Below are 19,485 nucleotides of genomic sequence, written 5' to 3'. Positions count from 1 at the left end.
CTTAACTCTTACTCTGTCCTAATAGCTAAGGTCTTAACTCTTACTCTGGCCTAATAGCTAAGGTCTTAACTCTTACTCTGGTCGAATGGTTAAGGTCTTAACTCTTACTCTGGCCTAATAGCTAAGGTCTTAACTCTTATTCTGGCCTAATAGCTAAGGTCTTAGACTCGTACTCTGGCCTACTGTTTAAGGTCTTAACTCTTACTCTGGTCTACTGGTTAAGGTCTTAACTCTTACTCTGGCCTAATAGCTAAGGTCTTGGACTCGTACTCTGGCCTAATGGTTAAGATCTTAAATCTTACTCTGGCCTACTGGTTAAGGTCTTAACTCTTACTCTGGCCTAATAGCTAAGGTCTTAGACTCGTACTCTGGCCTAATGGTTAAGGTCTTAACTCTTACTCTGGCCTACTGGTTAAGGTCTTAACTCTTACTTTGGTCTACTGGTTAAGGTCTTGACTCTTACTCTGGCCTAATAGCTAAGGTCTTAGACTCGTACTCTGGCCTACAGGTTAAGGTCTTAACTCTTACTCTGGCCTAATAGCTAAGGTCTTAAACTCGTACTCTGGCCTAATAGCTAAGGTCTTAACTCTTACTCTGGCCTACTGGTTAAGGTCTTAACTCTTGCTCTGGCCTAATAGCTAAGGTCTTAGACTCGTACTCTGGCCTAATGGTTAAGGTCTTAACTCTTACTCTGTCCTAATAGCTAAGGTCTTAACTCTTACTCTGGCCTAACAGCTAAGGTCCTAGACTCGTACTATGGCCTACAGGTTAAGGTCTTAACTCTTATCCTGGGCTACTGGTTAAGGTCTTAACTCTAACTCTGGCCTAATAGATAAGGTCTTAGACTCGTACTCTGGCCTAATAGCTAAGGTCTTAGACTCGTACTCTGGCCTAATGGTTAAGGTCTTAACTCTTACTTTGGCCTACTGGTTAAGGTCTTAACTCTTACTCCGGCCTAATGGTTAAGGTCTTAACTCTTACTCTGGCCTACTGGTTAAGGTCTTAACTCTTACTCTGGCCTAATAGCAAAGGTCTTAGAATCGTACTATGGCCTACAGGTTAAGGTCTTAACTCTTACTCTGGCCTACTGGGTAAGGTCTTAACTTTTACTCTGGCCTAATAGCTAAGGTCTTAACTCTTACTTTGGCCTACAGGTTAAGGTCTTAACTCTTACTCTGGCCTAATAGCTAAGGTCCTAACTCTTACTCTGGCCTAATGGCTAAGGTCGTAGACTCATACTCTGGCCTAATGGTTAAGGTCTTAACTCTTACTCTGGCCTACTGGTTAAGGTCTTAACTCTTACTCTGGGATAATAGCTAAGGTCTTAACTCTTACTCTGGCCTAATAGCTAAGGTCTTAACTCTTACTCTGGCCTAATAGCTAAGGTCTTAGACTTGTACTCTGGCCTACTGGTTAAGGTCTTAACTCTTACTCTGGCCTACTGGTTAAGGCCTTAACTCTTACGCTGTCCTAATAGCTAAGGTCTTAACTCTTACTCTGGCCTAATAGATAAGGTCTTAGACTCGTACTGTGGCCTAATGGTTAAGGTCTTAACTCTTACTCTGGCCTACTGGTTAAGGTCTTAACTCTTTCTCTGGCCTAATAGCTAAGGTCTTAACTCTTACTCAGGCCTAATAGCTAAGGTCTTAGACTCGTACTCTGGCCTACTGGTTAAGGTCTTAACTCTTACTGGCCTAATAGCTAAGGTCTTAGACTCGTACTCTGGCCTACAGGTTCAGGTCTTAACTCTTACTCTGGCCTACTGGTTAAGGTCTTAACTCTTACTCTGGCCTAATAGCTAAGGTCTTAGACTCTTACTCTGGCCTAATAGCTAAGGTCTTAGACTCGTACTCTGGCCTAATGGTTAAGGTCTTAACTCTTACTCTGGCCTAATAGCTAAGGTCTTAATTCTTACTCTTGCCAAATGGTTAAGGTCTTAACTCTTACTCTGGCCTAATAGCTAAGGTCATAACTCTTACTCTGGCCTAATAGCTAAGGTCTTAGACTCGTACTCTGGCATACTGGTTAAGGTCTTAACTCTTACTCTGGCCTACTGGTTAAGGTCTTAACTCTTACTCTGGCCTAATAGCTAAGGTCTTGGACTCGTACTCTGGCCTAATGGTTAAGGTCTTAAATCTTACTCTGGCCTACTGGTTAAGGTCTTAACTCTTACTCTGGCCTAATAGCTAAGGTCTAAGACTCGTACTCTGGCCTACTGGTTAAGGTCTTAACTCTTACTCTGGGCTAATAGCTAAGGTCTTAACTCTTACTCTGGGATAATAGCTAAGGTCTTAACTCTTACTCTGGCCTAATAGCTAAGGTCTTAACTCTTACTCTGGCCTAATAGCTAAGGTCTTAGACTTGTACTCTGGCCTACTGGTTAAGGTCTTAACTCTTACTCTGGCCTACTGGTTAAGGCCTTAACTCTTACACTGGCCTAATAGCTAAGGTCTTAACTCTTACTCTGGCCTAATAGATAAGGTCTTAGACTCGTACTGTGGCCTAATGGTTAAGGTCTTAACTCTTACTCTGGCCTACTGGTTAAGGTCTTAACTCTTTCTCTGGCCTAATAGCTAAGGTCTTAACTCTTACTCAGGCCTAATAGCTAAGGTCTTAGACTCGTACTCTGGCCTACTGGTTAAGGTCTTAACTCTTACTGGCCTAATAGCTAAGGTCTTAGACTCGTACTCTGGCCTACAGGTTCAGGTCTTAACTCTCACTCTGGCCTACTGGTTAAGGTCTTAACTCTTACTCTGGCCTAATAGCTAAGGTCTTAGACTCTTACTCTGGCCTAATAGCTAAGGTCTTAGACTCGTACTCTGGCCTAATGGTTAAGGTCTTAACTCTTACTCTGGCCTAATAGCTAAGGTCTTAATTCTTACTCTTGCCAAATGGTTAAGGTCTTAACTCTTACTCTGGCCTAATAGCTAAGGTCTTAACTCTTACTCTGGCCTAATAGCTAAGGTCTTAGACTCGTACTCTGGCATACTGGTTAAGGTCTTAACTCTTACTCTGGCCTACTGGTTAAGGTCTTAACTCTTACTCTGGCCTAATAGCTAAGGTCTTGGACTCGTACTCTGGCCTAATGGTTAAGGTCTTAAATCTTACTCTGGCCTACTGGTTAAGGTCTTAACTCTTACTCTGGCCTAATAGCTAAGGTCTAAGACTCGTACTCTGGCCTACTGGTTAAGGTCTTAACTCTTACTCTGGGCTAATAGCTAAGGTCTTAACTCTTACTCTGGCCTAATAGCTAAGGTCTTAACTCTTACTCTGGCCTAATAGCTAAGGTCTTAGACTCGTACTCTGGCCTACTGGTTAAGGTCTTAACTCTTACTCTGGCCTACTGGTTAAGGCCTTAACTCTTACTCTAGCCTAATAACTAAGGTCTCAACTCTTACTCTGGCCTAATAGATAAGGTCTTAGACTCGTACTATGGCCTAATGGTTAAGGTCTTAACTCTTACTCTGGCCTACTGGTTAAGGTCCTAACTCTTACTCTGGCCTAATAGCTAAGGTCTTAACTCTTACTCAGGCCTAATAGCTAAGGTCTTAGACTCATACTCTGGCCTACTGGTTAAGGTCTTAACTCTTACTCTGGCCTACTGGGTAAGGCCTTAACTCTTACTCTGGCCTAATAGCTAAGGTCCTAACTCTTACTCTGGCCTAATGGCTAAGGTCTTAGACCCATACTCTGGCCTAATGGTTAAGGTCTTAACTCTTACTCTGGCCTACTGGTTAAGGTCTTAACTCTTAGTCTGGCCTAATAGATAAGGTCTTAGACTCGTACTCTGGCCTACTGGTTAAGGTCGTAACTCTTACTCTGGCCTACTGGTTAAGGCCTTAACTCTTACTCTGGCCTAATAGCTAAGGTCTTTACTCTTACTCTGGCCTAATAGATAAGGTCTTAGACTCGTACTGTGGCCTAATGGTTAAGGTCTTAACTCTTACTCTGGCCTACTGGTTAAGGTCTTAACTCTTACTCTGGCCTAATAGCTAAGGTCTTAACTCTTACTCAGGCCTAATAGCTAAGGTCTTAGTCTCGTACTCTGGCCTAATGGTTAAGGTCTTATCTCTTACTCTGGCCTACTGGTTAAGGTCTTAACTCTTACTCTGGCCCAACAGCTTAGGTCTTAACTCTTACGCTGGCCTACTGGTTAAAGTCTTAACTCTTTCTCTGGCCTAATAGCTAAGGTCTTAACTCTTACTCTGGCCTAATAGCTAAGGTCTTAGACATGTACTATGGCCTACAGGTTAAGGTCTAAACTCTTACTCTGGCCTACTGGTTAAGGTCTTAACTCTTACTCTGGCCTAATAGCTAAGGTCTTAACTCTTACTCTGGCCTCATAGCTAAGGTCTTAGACTCGTACTCTGGCCTAATGGTTAAGGTCTTAACTCTTACTCTGTCGTAATAGCTAAGGTCTTAACTCTTACTCTGGCCTAATAGCTAAGGTCTTAACTCTTACTCTGGTCGAATGGTTAAGGTCTTAACTCTTACTCTGGCCTAATAGCTAAGGTCTTAACTCTTATTCTGGCCTAATAGCTAAGGTCTTAGACTCGTACTCTGGCCTACTGTTTAAGGTCTTAACTCTTACTCTGGCCTACTGGTTAAGGTCTTAACTCTTACTCTGGCCTAATAGCTAAGGTCTTGGACTCGTACTCTGGCCTAATGGTTAAGGTCTTAAATCTTACTCTGGCCTACTGGTTAAGGTCTTAACTCTTACTCTGGCCTAATAGCTAAGGTCTTAGACTCGTACTCTGGCCTAATGGTTAAGGTCTTAACTCTTACTCTGGCCTACTGGTTAAGGTCTTAACTCTTACTTTGGTCTACTGGTTAAGGTCTTAACTCTTACTCTGGCCTAATATCTAAGGTCTTAGACTCGTACTCTGGCCTACAGGTTAAGGTCTTAACTCTTACTCTGGCCTAATAGCTAAGGTCTTAAACTCGTACTCTGGCATAATAGCTAAGGTCTTAACTCTTACTCTGGCCTCCTGGTTAAGGTTTTAACTCTTACTCTGGCCTAATAGCTAAGGTCTTAGACTCGTACTCTGGCCTACAGGTTAAGGTCTTAACTCTTACTCTGGCCTAATAGCTAAGGTCTTAAACTCGTACTCTGGCCTAATAGCTAAGGTCTTAGACTTGTACTCTGGCCTACAGGTTCAGGTCTTAACTCTTACTCTGGCCTACTGGTTAAGGTCTTAACTCTTGCTCTGGCCTAATAGCTAAGGTCTTAGACTCGTACTCTGGCCTAATGGTTAAGGTCTTAACTCTTACTCTGTCCTAATAGCTAAGGTCTTAACTCTTACTCTGGCCTAACAGCTAAGGTCTCAAATTCGTACTCTGGCCTAATAGCTAAGGTCTTAACTCTTACTCTGGCCAACTGGTTAAGGTCTTAACTCTTGCTCTGGCCTAATCGCTAAGGTCTTAGACTTGTACTCTGGTCTAATGGTTAAGGTCTTAACTCTTACTCTGGCCTAATCGCTAAGGTCTTAGACTTGTACTCTGGTCTAATGGTTAAGGTCTTAACTCTTACTCTGGCCTAATAGCTAAGGTCTTAGACTCGTACTCTGGTCTAACGGTTAAGGTCTTAACTCTTACTCTGGCCTGCTGGTTAAGGTCTTAACTCTTACTCTTGCCTAATAGCTAAGGTCTTAGAAATGTACTATGGCCTACAGGTTAAGGTCTAAACTCTTACTCTGGCCTACTGGTTAAGGTCTTAACTCTTACTCTGGCCTAATAGCTAAGGTCTTAACTCTTACTCTGGCCTAATAGCTAAGGTCTTAGACTCGTACTCTGGCCTAATGGTTAAGGTCTTAACTCTTACTCTGTCCTAATAGCTAAGGTCTTAACTCTTACTCTGGCCTAATAGCTAAGGTCTTAACTCTTACTCTGGTCGAATGGTTAAGGTCTTAACTCTTACTCTGGCCTAATAGCTAAGGTCTTAACTCTTACTCTGGCCTAACAGCTAAAGTCCTAGACTCGTACTATGGCCTACAGGTTAAGGTCTTAACTCTTACCCTGGCCTACTGGTTAAGGTCTTAACTCTAACTCTGTCCTAATAGCTAAGGTCTTAACTCTTACTCTGGCCTACAGGTTAAGGTCTTAACTCTTACTCTGGCCTAATAGCTAAGGTCCTAACTCTTACTCTGGCCTAATGGCTAAGGTCTTAGACCCATACTCTGGCCTAATGGTTAAGGTCTTAACTCTTACTCTGGCCTACTGGTTAAGGTCTTAACTCTTACTCTGGGCTAATAGCTAATGTCTTAACTCTTACTCTGGCCTAATAGCTAAGGTCTTAACTCTTACTCTGGCCTAATAGATAAGGTCTTAGACTCGTACTCTGGCCTACTGGTTAAGGTCTTAACTCTTACTCTGGCCTACTGGTTAAGGTCTTAACTCTTACTCTGGCCTAATAGCTAAGGTATTAACTCTTACTCAGGCCTAATAGCTAAGGTCTTAGTCTCGTATTCTGGCCTAATGGTTAAGGTCTTATCTCTTACTCTGGCCTACTGGTTAAGGTCTTAACTCTTACTCTGGCCCAACAGCTTAGGTCTTAACTCTTACTCTGGCCTACTGGTTAAAGTCTTAACTCTTTCTCTGGCCTAATAGCTAAGGTCTTAACTCTTACTCTGGCCTAATAGCTAAGGTCTTAGACATGTACTATGGCCTACAGGTTAAGGTCTAAACTCTTACTCTGGCCTACTGGTTAAGGTCTTAACTCTTACTCTGGCCTAATAGCTAAGGTCTTAACTCTTACTCTGGCCTCATAGCTAAGGTCTTAGACTCGTACTCTGGCCTAATGGTTAAGGTCTTAACTCTTAATCTGTCCTAATAGCTAAGGTCTTAACTCTTACTCTGGCCTAATAGCTAAGGTCTTAACTCTTACTCTGGTCGAATGGTTAAGGTCTTAGCTCTTACTCTGGCCTAATAGCTAAGGTCTTAACTCTTATTCTGGCCTAATAGCTAAGGTCTTAGACTCGTACTCTGGCCTACTGTTTAAGGTCTTAACTCTTACTCTGGCCTACTGGTTAAGGTCTTAACTCTTACTCTGGCCTAATAGCTAAGGTCTTGGACTCGTACTCTGGCCTAATGGTTAAGGTCTTAAATCTTACTCTGGCCTACTGGTTAAGGTCTTAACTCTTACTCTGGCCTAATAGCTAAGGTCTTAGACTCGTACTCTGGCCTAATGGTTAAGGTCTTAACTCTTACTCTGGCCTACTGGTTAAGGTCTTAACTCTTACTTTGGTCAACTGGTTAAGGTCTTAACTCTTACTCTGGCCTAATAGCTAAGGTCTTAGACTCGTGCTCTGGCCTACAGGTTAAGGTCTTAACTCTTACTCTGGCCTAATAGCTAAGGTCTTAAACTCGTACTCTGGCCTAATAGCTAAGGTCTTAACTCTTACTCTGGCCTACTGGTTAAGGTCTTAACTCTTGCTCTGGCCTAATAGCTAAGGTCTTAGACTCGTACTCTGGCCTAATGGTTAAGGTCTTAACTCTTACTCTGTCCTAATAGCTAAGGTCTTAACTCTTACTCTGGCCTAACAGCTAAGGTCCTAGACTCGTACTATGGCCTACAGGTTAAGGTCTTAACTCTTATCCTGGACTACTGGTTAAGGTCTTAACTCTAACTCTGGCCTAATAGATAAGGTCTTAGACTCGTACTCTGGCCTAACAGCTAAGGTCTTAGACTCGTACTCTGGCCTAATGGTTAAGGTCTTAACTCTTACTTTGGCCTACTGGTTAAGGTCTTAACTCTTACTCCGGCCTAATGGTTAAGGTCTTAACTCTTACTCTGGCCTACTGGTTAAGGTCTTAACTCTTACTCTGGCCTAATAGCAAAGGTCTTAGAATCGTACTATGGCCTACAGGTTAAGGTCTTAACTCTTACTCTGGCCTACTGGGTAAGGTCTTAACTCTTACTCTGGCCTAATAGCTAAGGTCTTAGACTCGTACTCTGGCCAACATGTTAAGGTCTTAACTTTTACTCTGGCCTAATAGCTAAGGTCTTAACTCTTACTCTGGCCTACAGGTTAAGGTCTTAACTCTTACTCTGGCCTAATAGCTAAGGTCTTAACTCTTACTCTGGCCTACTGGTTAAGGTCTTAACTCTTACTCTGGCCTAATAGCTAAGGTCTTGGACTCGTACTCTGGCCTAATGGTTAAGGTCTTAAATCTTACTCTGGGCTAATAGCTAAGGTCTTAACTCTTACTCTGGCCTAATAGCTAAGGTCTTAACTCTTACTCTGGCCTAATAGCTAAGGTCTTAGACTCGTACTCTGGCCTACTGGTTAAGGTCTTAACTCTTACTCTGGCCTATTGGTTAAGGCCTTAACTCTTACTCTAGCCTAATAACTAAGGTCTCAACTCTTACTCTGGCCTAATAGATAAGGTCTTAGACTCGTACTATGGCCTAATGGTTAAGGTCTTAACTCTTACTCTGGCCTACTGGTTAAGGTCTTAACTCTTACTCTGGCCTAATAGCTAAGGTCTTAACTCTTACTCAGGCCTAATAGCTAAGGTATTAGACTCATACTCTGGCCTACTGGTTAAGGTCTTAACTCTTACTGGCCTAATAGCTAAGGTCTTAGACTCGTACTCTGGCCTAATGGTTAAGGTCTTAACTCTTACTCTGGCCTAATAGGTAAGGTCTTAACTCTTACTCTGGCCTAATAGCTACGGTCTTAACTCTTACTCTGGCCAAATGGTTAAGGTCTTAACTCTTACTCTGGCCTAATAACTAAGGTCGTAACTCTTACTCTGGCCTAATAGCTAAGGTATTAGACTCGTACTCTGGCCTACTGGTTAAGGTCTTAACTCTTACTCTGGCCTACTGGTTAAGGTCTTAACTCTTACTCTGGCCTAATAGCTAAGGTCTTGGACTCGTACTCTGGCCTAATGGTTAAGGTCTTAAATCTTACTCTGGCCTACTGGTTAAGGTCTTAACTCTTACTCTGGCCTAATAGCTAAGGTCTAAGACTCGTACTCTGGCCTAATGGTTTAGGTCTTAACTCTTACTCTGGCCTACTGGTTAAGGTCTTAACTCTTACTTTGGTCTACTGGTTAAGGTCTTAACTCTTACTCTGGCCTAATAGCTAAGGTCTTAGACTCGTACTCTGGCCTACAGGTTAAGGTCTTAACTCTTACTCTGGCCTAAAAGCTAAGGTCTTAAACTCGTACTCTGGCCTAATAGCTAAGGTCTTAACTCTTACTCTGGCCTCCTGGTTAAGGTTTTAACTCTTACTCTGGCCTACTGGTTAAGGTCTTAACTCTTACTCTGGCCTAATAGCTAAGGTCTTAGACTCGTACTCTGGCCTACAGGTTAAGGTCTTAACTCTTACTCTGGCCTAATAGCTAAGGTCTTAGACTCGTACTCTGGCCTAATAGCTAAGGTCTTAACTCTTACTCTGGCCTACTGGTTAAGGTCTTAACTCTTACTCTGGCCTACTGGATAAGGTCTTAACTCTTACTCTGGCCTAATAGCTAAGGTCTTAGACTCGTACTCTGGTCTAATGGTTAAGGTCTTAACTCTTACTCTGGCCTGCTGGTTAAGGTCTTAACTCTTACTCTGGCCTAATAGCTAAGGTCTTAGACATGTACTATGGCCTACAGGTTAAGGTCTTAACTCTTACTCTGGCCTTCTGGTTAAGGTCTTAACTCTTACTCTGGCCTAATAGCTAAGGTTTTAACACTTACTCTGCCCTAATAGGTAAGGTCTTAGACTCGTACTCTGGCCTACTGGTTAAGGTCTTAACTCTTACTCTGGCCTAATAGCTAAGGTCTTGGACTCGTACTCTGGCCTACAGGTTAAGGTCTTAACTCTTACCCTGGCCTACTGGTTAAGGTCTTAACACTAACTCTGGCCTAATAGATAAGGTCTTAGACTCGTACTCTGGCCTAATAGCTAAGGTCTTAGACTCGTACTCTGGCCTATTGGTGAAGGTCTTAACTCTTACTCTGGCCTACTGGTTAAGGTCTTAACTCTTACTCCGGCCTAATGGTTAAGGTCTTAACTCTTACTCTGGCCTACTGGTTAAGGTCTTAACTCTTACTCTGGCCTAATAGCAAAGGTCTTAGAATCGTACTATGGCCTACAGGTTAAGGTCTTAACTCTTACCCTGGCCTACTGGTTAAGGTCTTAACTCTAACTCTGGCCTAATAGATAAGGTCTTAGACTCGTACTCTGGCCTAATAGCTAAGGTCTTAACTCTTACTCAGGCCTAATAGCTAAGGTCTTAGACTCATACTCTGGCCTACTGGTTAAGGTCTTAACTCTTACTGGCCTAATAGCTAAGGTCTTAGACTTGTACTCTGGCCTACAGGTTCAGGTCTTAACTCTTACTCTGGCCTAATAGCTAAGGTCTTAGACTCGTACTCTGGTCTAATGGTTAAGGTCTTAACTCTTACTCTGGCCTGCTGGTTAAGGTCTTAACTCTTACTCTGGCCTAATAGCTAAGGTCTTAGACATGTACTATGGCCTACAGGTTAAGGTCTTAACTCTTACTCTGGCCTACTGGTTAAGGTTTTAACACTTACTCTGGCCTAATAGCTAAGGTCTTAGACTCGTACTCTGGCCTACTGGTTAAGGTCTTAACTCTTACTCTGGCCTAATAGCTACGATCTTAACTCTTACTCTGGCCGAATGGTTAAGGTCTTAACTCTTACTCTGGCCTAATAACTAAGGTCTTAACTCTTACTCTGGCCTAATAGCTAAGGTCTTAGACTTGTACTCTGGCCTACTGGTTAAGGTCTTAACTCTTACTTTGGTCTACTGGTTAAGGTCTTAACTCTTACTCTGGCCTAATAGCTAAGGTCTTAGACTCGTACTCTGGCCTACAGGTTAAGGTCTTAACTCTTACTCTGGCCTAATAGCTAAGGTCTTAAACTCGTACTCTGGCCTAATAGCTAAGGTCTTAACTCTTACTCTGGCCTCCTGGTTAAGGTTTTAACTCTTACTCTAGCCTACTGGTTAAGGTCTTCACTCTTACTCTGGCCTAATAGCTAAGGTCTTAGACTCGTACTCTGGCCTAATAGCTAAGGTCTTAACTCTTACTCTGGCCTACTGGTTAAGGTCTTAACTCTTACTCTGGCCTACTGGTTAAGGTCTTAACTCTTACTCTGGCCTAATAGCTAAGGTCTTAGACTCGTACTCTGGCCTAATGGTTAAGGTCTTAACTCTTACCCTGGCCTAATAGCTAAGGTCTTAGACTTGTCCTCTGGGCTAATAGCTAAGGTCTTAACTCTTACTCTGGCCTACTGGTTAAAGTCTTAACTCTTACTCTGGCCTACTGGTTATGGTCTTAACTCTTACTCTGGCCTACTGGTTAAGGTCTTAACTTGTACTCCGGCCTAATAGCTAAGGTCTTAGACTCGTACTCTGGCCTACTGGTTAAGGTCTTACCTCTTACTCTGGCCTAATATCTAAGGTCTTAGACTCGTTCTCTGGCCTAATGGTTAAGGTCTTATCTCTTACTCTGGCCTACTGGTTAAGGTCTTAACTCTTACTCTGGCCCAACAGCTTAGGTCTTAACTCTTACTCTGGCCTACTGGGTTAAGTCTTAAATCTTTCTCTGGCCTAATAGCTAAGGTCTTAGACTCATACTTTGGCCTAATAGCTAAGGTCTTAGACTCATACTCTGGCCTAATGGTTAAGGTCTTAACTCTTACTCTGGCCTATTGGTTAAGGTCTTAGACTCGTACTCTGGCCTAATAGCTAAGGTCTTAGACTCGTACTCTGGCCTAATGGTTAAGGTCTTAACTCTTACTCTGGCCTAATAGCTAAGGTCTTAACTCTTACTCTGGCCTAATAGCTAAGGTCTTAGACTCGTACTCTGGCCTACAGGTTAAGGTCTTAACTCTTACTCTGGCCTACAGGTTAAGGTCTTAACTCTTACTCTGGCCTACGGGTTAAGGTCTTAACTCTTACTCTGGCCTAATAGCTAAGGTCTTAGACTCGTACTCTGGCCTAATGGTTAAGGTCTTAACTCTTACCCTGGCCTAATAGCTAAGGTCTTAGACTTGTCCTCCGGCCTAATAGCTAAGGTCTTAGACTCGTACTCTGGCCTACTGGTTAAGGTCTTACCTCTTACTCTGGCCTAATATCTAAGGTCTTAACTCTTACTCTGGCCAAATAGCTAAGGTCTTAGCCTTGTACTATGGCCTACAGGTTAAGGTCTTAACTCTTACTCTGGCCTAATAGCTAAGGTCTTAGACTCGTTCTCTGGCCTAATGGTTAAGGTCTTATCTCTTACTCTTGCCTACTGGTTAAGGTCTTAACTCTTACTCTGGCCTAATAGCTAAGGTCTTAGACTCGTACTCTGGCCTAATGGTTAAGGTCTTAACTCTTACTCTGGCCTAATAGCTAAGGTCTTAACTCTTACTCTGGCCTAATAGCTAAGGTCTTAGACTCGTACTCTGGCCTAAGGTCTTAACTCTTACTCTGGCCTAATCGCTAAGGTCTTAGACTTGTACTCTGGTCTAATGGTTAAGGTCTTAACTCTTACTCTGGCCTAATAGCTAAGGTCTTAGACTCGTACTCTGGTCTAATGGTTAAGGTCTTAACTCTTACTCTGGCCTGCTGGTTATGGTCTTAACTCTTACTCTGGCCTAATAGCTAAGGTCTTAGACATGTACTATGGCCTACAGGTTAAGGTCTTAACTCTTACTCTGGCCTACTGGTTAAGCTCTTAACTCTTACTCTGGCCTACTGGTTAAGGTCTTAACTCTTACTCTGGCCTACTGGTTAAGGTCTTAACTCTTACTCTGGCCTAATAGCTAAGGTCTTAACTCTTACTCAGGCCTAATAGCTAAGGTCTTAGACTCGTACTCTGGCCTACTGGTTAAGGTCTTAACTCTTACTGGCCTAATAGCTAAGGTCTTAGACTCGTACTCTGGCCTACAGGTTCAGGTCTTAACTCTTACTCTGGCCTACTGGTTAAGGTCTTAACTCTTACTCCGGCCTAATGGTTAAGGTCTTAACTCTTACTCTGGCCTACTGGTTAAGATCTTAACTCTTACTCTGGCCTAATAGCAAAGGTCTTAGAATCGTACTATGGCCTACAGGTTAAGGTCTTAACTCTTACCCTGGCCTACTGGTTAAGGTCTTAACTCTAACTCTGGCCTAACAGATAAGGTCTTAGACTCGTACTCTGGCCTAATAGCTAAGGTCTTAACTCTTACTCAGGCCTAATAGCTAAGGTCTTAGACTCATACTCTGGCCTAATGGTTAAGGTCTTAACTCTTACTCTGGCCTAATAACTAAGGTCTTAACTCTTACTCTGGCCTAATAGCTAAGGTCTTAGACTCGTACTCTGGCCTACTGGTTAAGGTCTTAACTCTTACTCTGGCCTACTGGTTAAGGTCTTAACTCTTACTCTGGCCTAATAGCTAAGGTCTTGGACTCGTACTCTGGCCTAATGGTTAAGGTCTTAAATCTTACTCTGGCCTACTGGTTAAGGTCTTAACTCTTACTCTGGCCTAATAGCTAAGGTCTAAGACTCGTACTCTGGCCTAATGGTTTAGGTCTTAACTCATACTCTGGCCTACTGGTTAAGGTCTTAACTCTTACTTTGGTCTACTGGTTAAGGTCTTAACTCTTACTCTGGCCTAATAGCTAAGGTCTTAGACTCGTACTCTGGCCTACAGGTTAAGGTCTTAACTCTTACTCTGGCCTAATAGCTAAGGTCTTAAACTCGTACTCTGGCCTAATAGCTAAGGTCTTAACTCTTACTCTGGCCTCCTGGTTAAGGTTTTAACTCTTACTCTGGCCTACTGGTTAAGGTCTTAACTCTTACTCTGGCCTAATAGCTAAGGTCTTAGACTCGTACTCTGGCCTACAGGTTAAGGTCTTAACTCTTACTCTGGCCTAATCGCTAATGTCTTAGACTCGTACTCTGGCCTAATAGCTAAGGTCTTAACTCTTACTCTGGCCTACTGTTTAAGGTCTTAACTCGTACTCTGGCCTACTGGTTTAGGTCTTAACTCTTACTGGCCTAATAGCTAAGGTCTTAGACTTGTACTCTGGCCTACAGGTTCAGGTCTTAACTCTTACTCTGGCCTACTGGTTAAGGTCTTAACTCTTACTCTGGCCTAATAGCTAAGGTCTTAACTCTTACTCTGGCCTAATAGCTAAGGTCTTAGACTCGTACTCTGGCCTAATGGTTAAGGTCTTAACTCTTACTCTGGCCTAATAGCTAAGGTCTTAACTCTTACTCTGGCCTAATAGCTAAGGTCTTAGACTCGTACTCTGGCCTAACGGTTAAGGTCTTAACTCTTACTTTGGTCTACTGGTTAAGGTCTTAACTCTTACTCTGGCCTAATAGCTTAGGTCTTAGACTCGTACTCTGGCCTACAGGTTAAGGTCTTAACTCTTACTCTGGCCTAATAGCTAAGGTCTTAAACTCGTACTCTGGCCTAATAGCTAAGGTCTTAACTCTTACTCTGGCCTCCTGGTTAAGGTTTTAACTCTTACTCTGGCCTACTGGTTAAGGTCTTAACTCTTACTCTGGCCTAATAGCTAAGATCTTAGACTCGTACTCTGGCCTAATAGCTAAGGTCTTAACTCTTACTCTGGCCTACTGGTTAAGGTCTTAACTCTTACTCTGGCCTACTGGTTAAGGTCTTAACTCTTACTCTGGCCTAGTAGCTAAGGTCTTAGACTTGTACTCTGGCCTAATGGTTAAGGTCTTAACTCTTACCCTGGCCTAATAGCTAAGGTCTTAGACTTGTCCTCTGGGCTAATAGCTAAGGTCTTAACTCTTACTCTGGCCTACTGGTTAAAGTCTTAACTCTTACTCTGGCCTACTGGTTATGGTCTTAACTCTTACTCTGGCCTACTGGTTAAGGTCTTAACTTGTACTCCAGCATAATAGCTAAGGTCTTAGACTCGTACTCTGGCCTACTGGTTAAGGTCTTAACTCTTACTCTGGCCTAATATCTAAGGTCTTAACTCTTACTCTGGCCAAATAGCTAAGGTCTTAGACTCGTACTCTGGCCTAATGGTTAAGGTCTTATCTCTTACTCTGGCCTACTGGTTAAGGTCTTAACTCTTACTCTGGCCCAACAGCTTAGGTCTTAACTCTTACTCTGGCCTACTGGTTAAAGTCTTAACTCTTTCTCTGGCCTAATAGCTAAGGTCTTAACTCTTACTCTGGCCTAATAGCTAAGGTCTTAGACTCATACTCTGGCCTAATGGTTAAGGTCTTAACTCTAACTCTGGCTTACTGGTTAAGGTCTTAACTCTTACTCTGGCCTAATAGCTAAGGTCTTAGACTCGTACTCTGGCCTAATGGTTAAGGTCTTAACTCTTACTCTGGCCTAATAGCTAAGGTCTTAACTCTTACTCTGCCCTAATAGCTAAGGTCTTAGACTCGTACTCTGGCCTACTGGTTAAGGTCTTAACTCTTACTCTGGCCTACTGGTTAAGGTCTTAACTCTTACTCTGGCCTAATAGCTAAGGTCTAAGACTCATACTCTGGCCTAATGGTTTAGGTCTTAACTCTTACTCTGGCCTACTGGTTAAGGTCTTAACTCTTACTTTGGTCTACTGGTTAAGGTCTTAACTCTTACTCTGGCCTAATAGCTAAGGTCTTAGACTCGTACTCTGGCCTACAGGTTAAGGTCTTAACTCTTACTCTGGCCTAATAGCTAAGGTCTTAAACTCGTACTCTGGCCTAATAGCTAAGGTCTTAACTCTTACTCTGGCCTCCTGGTTAAGGTTTTAACTCTTACTCTGGCCTACTGGTTAAGGTCTTAACTCTTACTCTGGCCTAATAGCTAAGGTCTTAGACTCGTACTCTGGCCTACAGGTTAAGGTCTTAACTCTTACTCTGGCCTAATAGCTAAGGTCTTAGACTCGTACTCTGGCCTAATGGTTAAGGTCTTATCTCTTACTCTGGCCTACTGGTTAAGGTCTTAACTCTTACTCTGGCCCAACAGCTTAGGTCTTAACTCTTACTCTGGCCTACTGGTTAAAGTCTTAACTCTTTCTCTGGCCTAATAGCTAAGGTCTTAACTCTTACTCTGGCCTAATAGCTAAGGTCTTAGACTCATACTCTGGCCTAATGGTTAAGGTCTTAACTCTAGCTCTGGCCTACTGGTTAAGGTCTTAACTCTTACTCTGGCCTAATAGCTAAGGTCTTAGACTCGTACTCTGGCCTAATGGTTAAGGTCTTAACTCTTACTCTGGCCTAATAGCTAAGGTCTTAACTCTTACTCTGTCCTAATAGCTAAGGTCTTAGACTCGTACTCTGGCCTACTGGTTAAGGTCTTAACTCTTACTCTGGCCTACTGGTTAAGGTCTTAACTCTTACTCTGGCCTAATAGCTAAGGTCTAAGACTCATACTCTGGCCTAATGGTTTAGGTCTTAACTCTTACTCTGGCCTACTGGTTAAGGTCTTAACTCTTACTTTGGTCTACTGGTTAAGGTCTTAACTCTTACTCTGGCCTAATAGCTAAGGTCTTAGACTCGTACTCTGGCCTACAGGTTAAGGTCTTAACTCTTACTCTGGCCTAATAGCTAAGGTCTTAAACTCGTACTCTGGCCTAATAGCTAAGGTCTTAACTCTTACTCTGGCCTCCTGGTTAAGGTTTTAACTCTTACTCTGGCCTACTGGTTAAGGTCTTAACTCTTACTCTGGCCTAATAGCTAAGGTCTTAGACTCGTACTCTGGCCTACAGGTTAAGTTCTTAACTCTTACTCTGGCCTAATAGCTAAGGTCTTAACTCTTACTCTGGCCTACTGGTTAAGGTCTTAACTCTTACTCTGGCCTACTGGTTAAGGTCTTAACTCTTACTCTGGCCTAATAGCTAAGGTCTTAGACTTGTACTCTGGCCTAATGGTTAAGGTCTTAACTCTTACCCTGGCCTAATAGCTAAGGTCTTAGACTTGTCCTCTGGGCTAATAGCTAAGGTCTTAACTCTTACTCTTGCCTACTGGTTAAGGTCTTAACTCTTACTCTGGCCTACTGGTTAAGGTTTTAACTCTTACTCTGGCCTAATAGCTAAGGTCTTAGACTCGTACTCTGGCCTAATGGTTAAGGTCTTAACTCTTACCCTGGCCTAATAGCTAAGGTCTTAGACTTGTCCTCTGGGCTAATAGCTAAGGTCTTAACTCTTACTCTGGCCTACTGGTTAAAGTCTTAACTCTTACTCTGGCCTACTGGTTATGGTCTTAACTCTTACTCTGGCCTACTGGTTAAGGTCTTAACTTGTACTCCGGCCTAATAGCTAAGGTCTTAGACTCGTACTCTGGCCTACTGGTTAAGGTCTTAACTCTTACTCTGGCCTAATATCTAAGGTCCTAACTCTTACTCTGGCCAAATAGCTAAGGTCTTAGACTCGTACTATGGCCTACAGGTTAAGGTCTTAACTCTTACCCTGGCCTACTGGTTAAGGGCTTAACACTAACTCTGGCCTAATAGATAAGGTCTTAGACTCGTACTCTGGCCTAATAGCTAAGGTCTTAGACTCGTACTCTGGCCTATTGGTTAAGGTCTTAACTCTTACTCTGGCCTACTGGTTAAGGTCTTAACTCTTACTCCGGCCTAATGCTTAAGGTCTTAACTCTTACTCTGGCCTACTGGTTAAGGTCTTAACTCTTACTCTGGCCTAATAGCAAAGGTCTTAGAATCGTACTATGGCCTACAGGTTAAGGTCTTAACTCTTACCCTGGCCTACTGGTTAAGGTCTTAACTCTAACTCTGGCCTAATAGATAAGGTCTTAGACTCATACTCTGGCCTAATAGCTAACGTCTTAACTCTTACTCAGTCCTAATAGCTAAGGTCTTAGACTCGTACTCTGGCCTACTGGTTAAGGTCTTAACTCTTACTGGCCTAATAGCTAAGGTCTTAGACTTGTACTCTGGCCTACAGGTTCAGGTCTTAACTCTTACTCTGGCCTACTGGTTAAGGTCTTAACTCTTACTCTGGCCTAATAGCTAAGGTCTTAACTCTTACTCTGGCCTAATAGCTAAGGTCTTAGACTCGTACTCTGGCCTAATGGTTAAGGTCTTAACTCTTACTCTGGCCTAATAGCTAAGGTCTTAACTCTTACTCTGGCCTAATAGCTACGGTCTTAACTCTTCCTCTGGCCGAATGGTTAAGGTCTTAACTCTTACTCTGGCCTAATAACTAAGGTCTTAACTCTTACTCTGGCCTAATAGCTAAGGTCTTAGACTCGTACTCTGGCCTACTGGTTAAGGTCTTAACTCTTACTCTGGCCTAATAGCTAAGGTCTTGGACTCGTACTCTGGCCTAATGGTTAAGGTCTTAAATCTTACTCTGGCCTACTGGTTAAGGTCTTAACTCTAACTCTGACCTAATAGCTAAGGTCTAAGACTCGTACTCTGGCCTCATGGTTTAGGTCTTAACTCTTACTCTGGCCTACTGGTTAAGGTCTTAACTCTTACTTTGGTCTACTGGTTAAGGTCTTAACTCTTACTCTGGCCTAATAGCTAAGGTCTTAGACTCGTACTCTGGCCTACAGGTTAAGGTCTTAACTCTTACTCTGGCCTAATAGCTAAGGTCTTAAACTCGTACTCTGGCCTAATAGCTAAGGTCTTAACTCTTACTCTGGCCTCCTGGTTAAGGTTTTAACTCTTACTCTGGCCTACTGGTTAAGGTCTTAACTCTTACTCTGGCCTAATAGCTTAGGTCTTAGACTCGTACTCTGGCCTAATAGCTAAGGTCTTAACTCTTACTCTGGCCTACTGGTTAAGGTCTTAACTCTTACTCTGGCCTAGTGGTTAAGGTCTTAACTCTTACTCTGGCCTAATAGCTAAGGTCTTAGACTTGTACTCTGGCCTAATGGTTAAGGTCTTAACTCTTACCCTGGCCTAATAGCTAAGGTCTTAGACTTGTCCTCTGGGCTAATAGCTAAGGTCTTAACTCTTACTCTGGCCTACTGGTTAAAGTCTTAACTCTTACTCTGGCCTACTGGTTATGGTCTTAACTCTTACTCTGGCCTACTGGTTAAGGTCTTAACTTGTACTCCGGCCTAATAGCTAAGGTCTTACATTCGTACTCTGGCCTACTGGTTAAGGTCTTAACTCTTACTCTGGCCTAATATCTAAGGTCTTAACTCTTACTCTGGCCAAATAGCTAAGGTCTTAGACTCGTACTATGGCCTACAGGTTAAGGTCTTAACTCTTACTCTGGCCTAATAGCTAAGGTCTTAGACTCGTACTCTGGCCTATTGGTTAAGGTCTTAACTCTTACTCTGGCCTACTGGTTAAGGTCTTAACTCTTACTCCGGCCTAATGGTTAAGGTCTTAACTCTTACTCTGGCCTACTGGTTAAGGTCTTAACTCTTACTCTGGCCTAATAGCAAAGGTCTTAGAATCGTACTATGGCCTACAGGTTAAGGTCTTAACTCTTACCCTGGCCTACTGGTTAAGGTCTTAACTCTAACTCTGGCCTAATAGATAAGGTCTTAGACTCGTACTCTGGCCTAACAGCTAAGGTCTTAACTCTTACTCAGGCCTAATAGTTAA

This window comes from Triturus cristatus, chromosome 12 (assembly GCF_964204655.1).
Source record: "Triturus cristatus chromosome 12, aTriCri1.1, whole genome shotgun sequence".
In the NCBI taxonomy this organism is placed as follows: domain Eukaryota; kingdom Metazoa; phylum Chordata; class Amphibia; order Caudata; family Salamandridae; genus Triturus; species Triturus cristatus.
The sequence above is the reverse complement of the archived record's forward strand: the minus strand, read 5'-3'. Positions refer to the sequence as shown.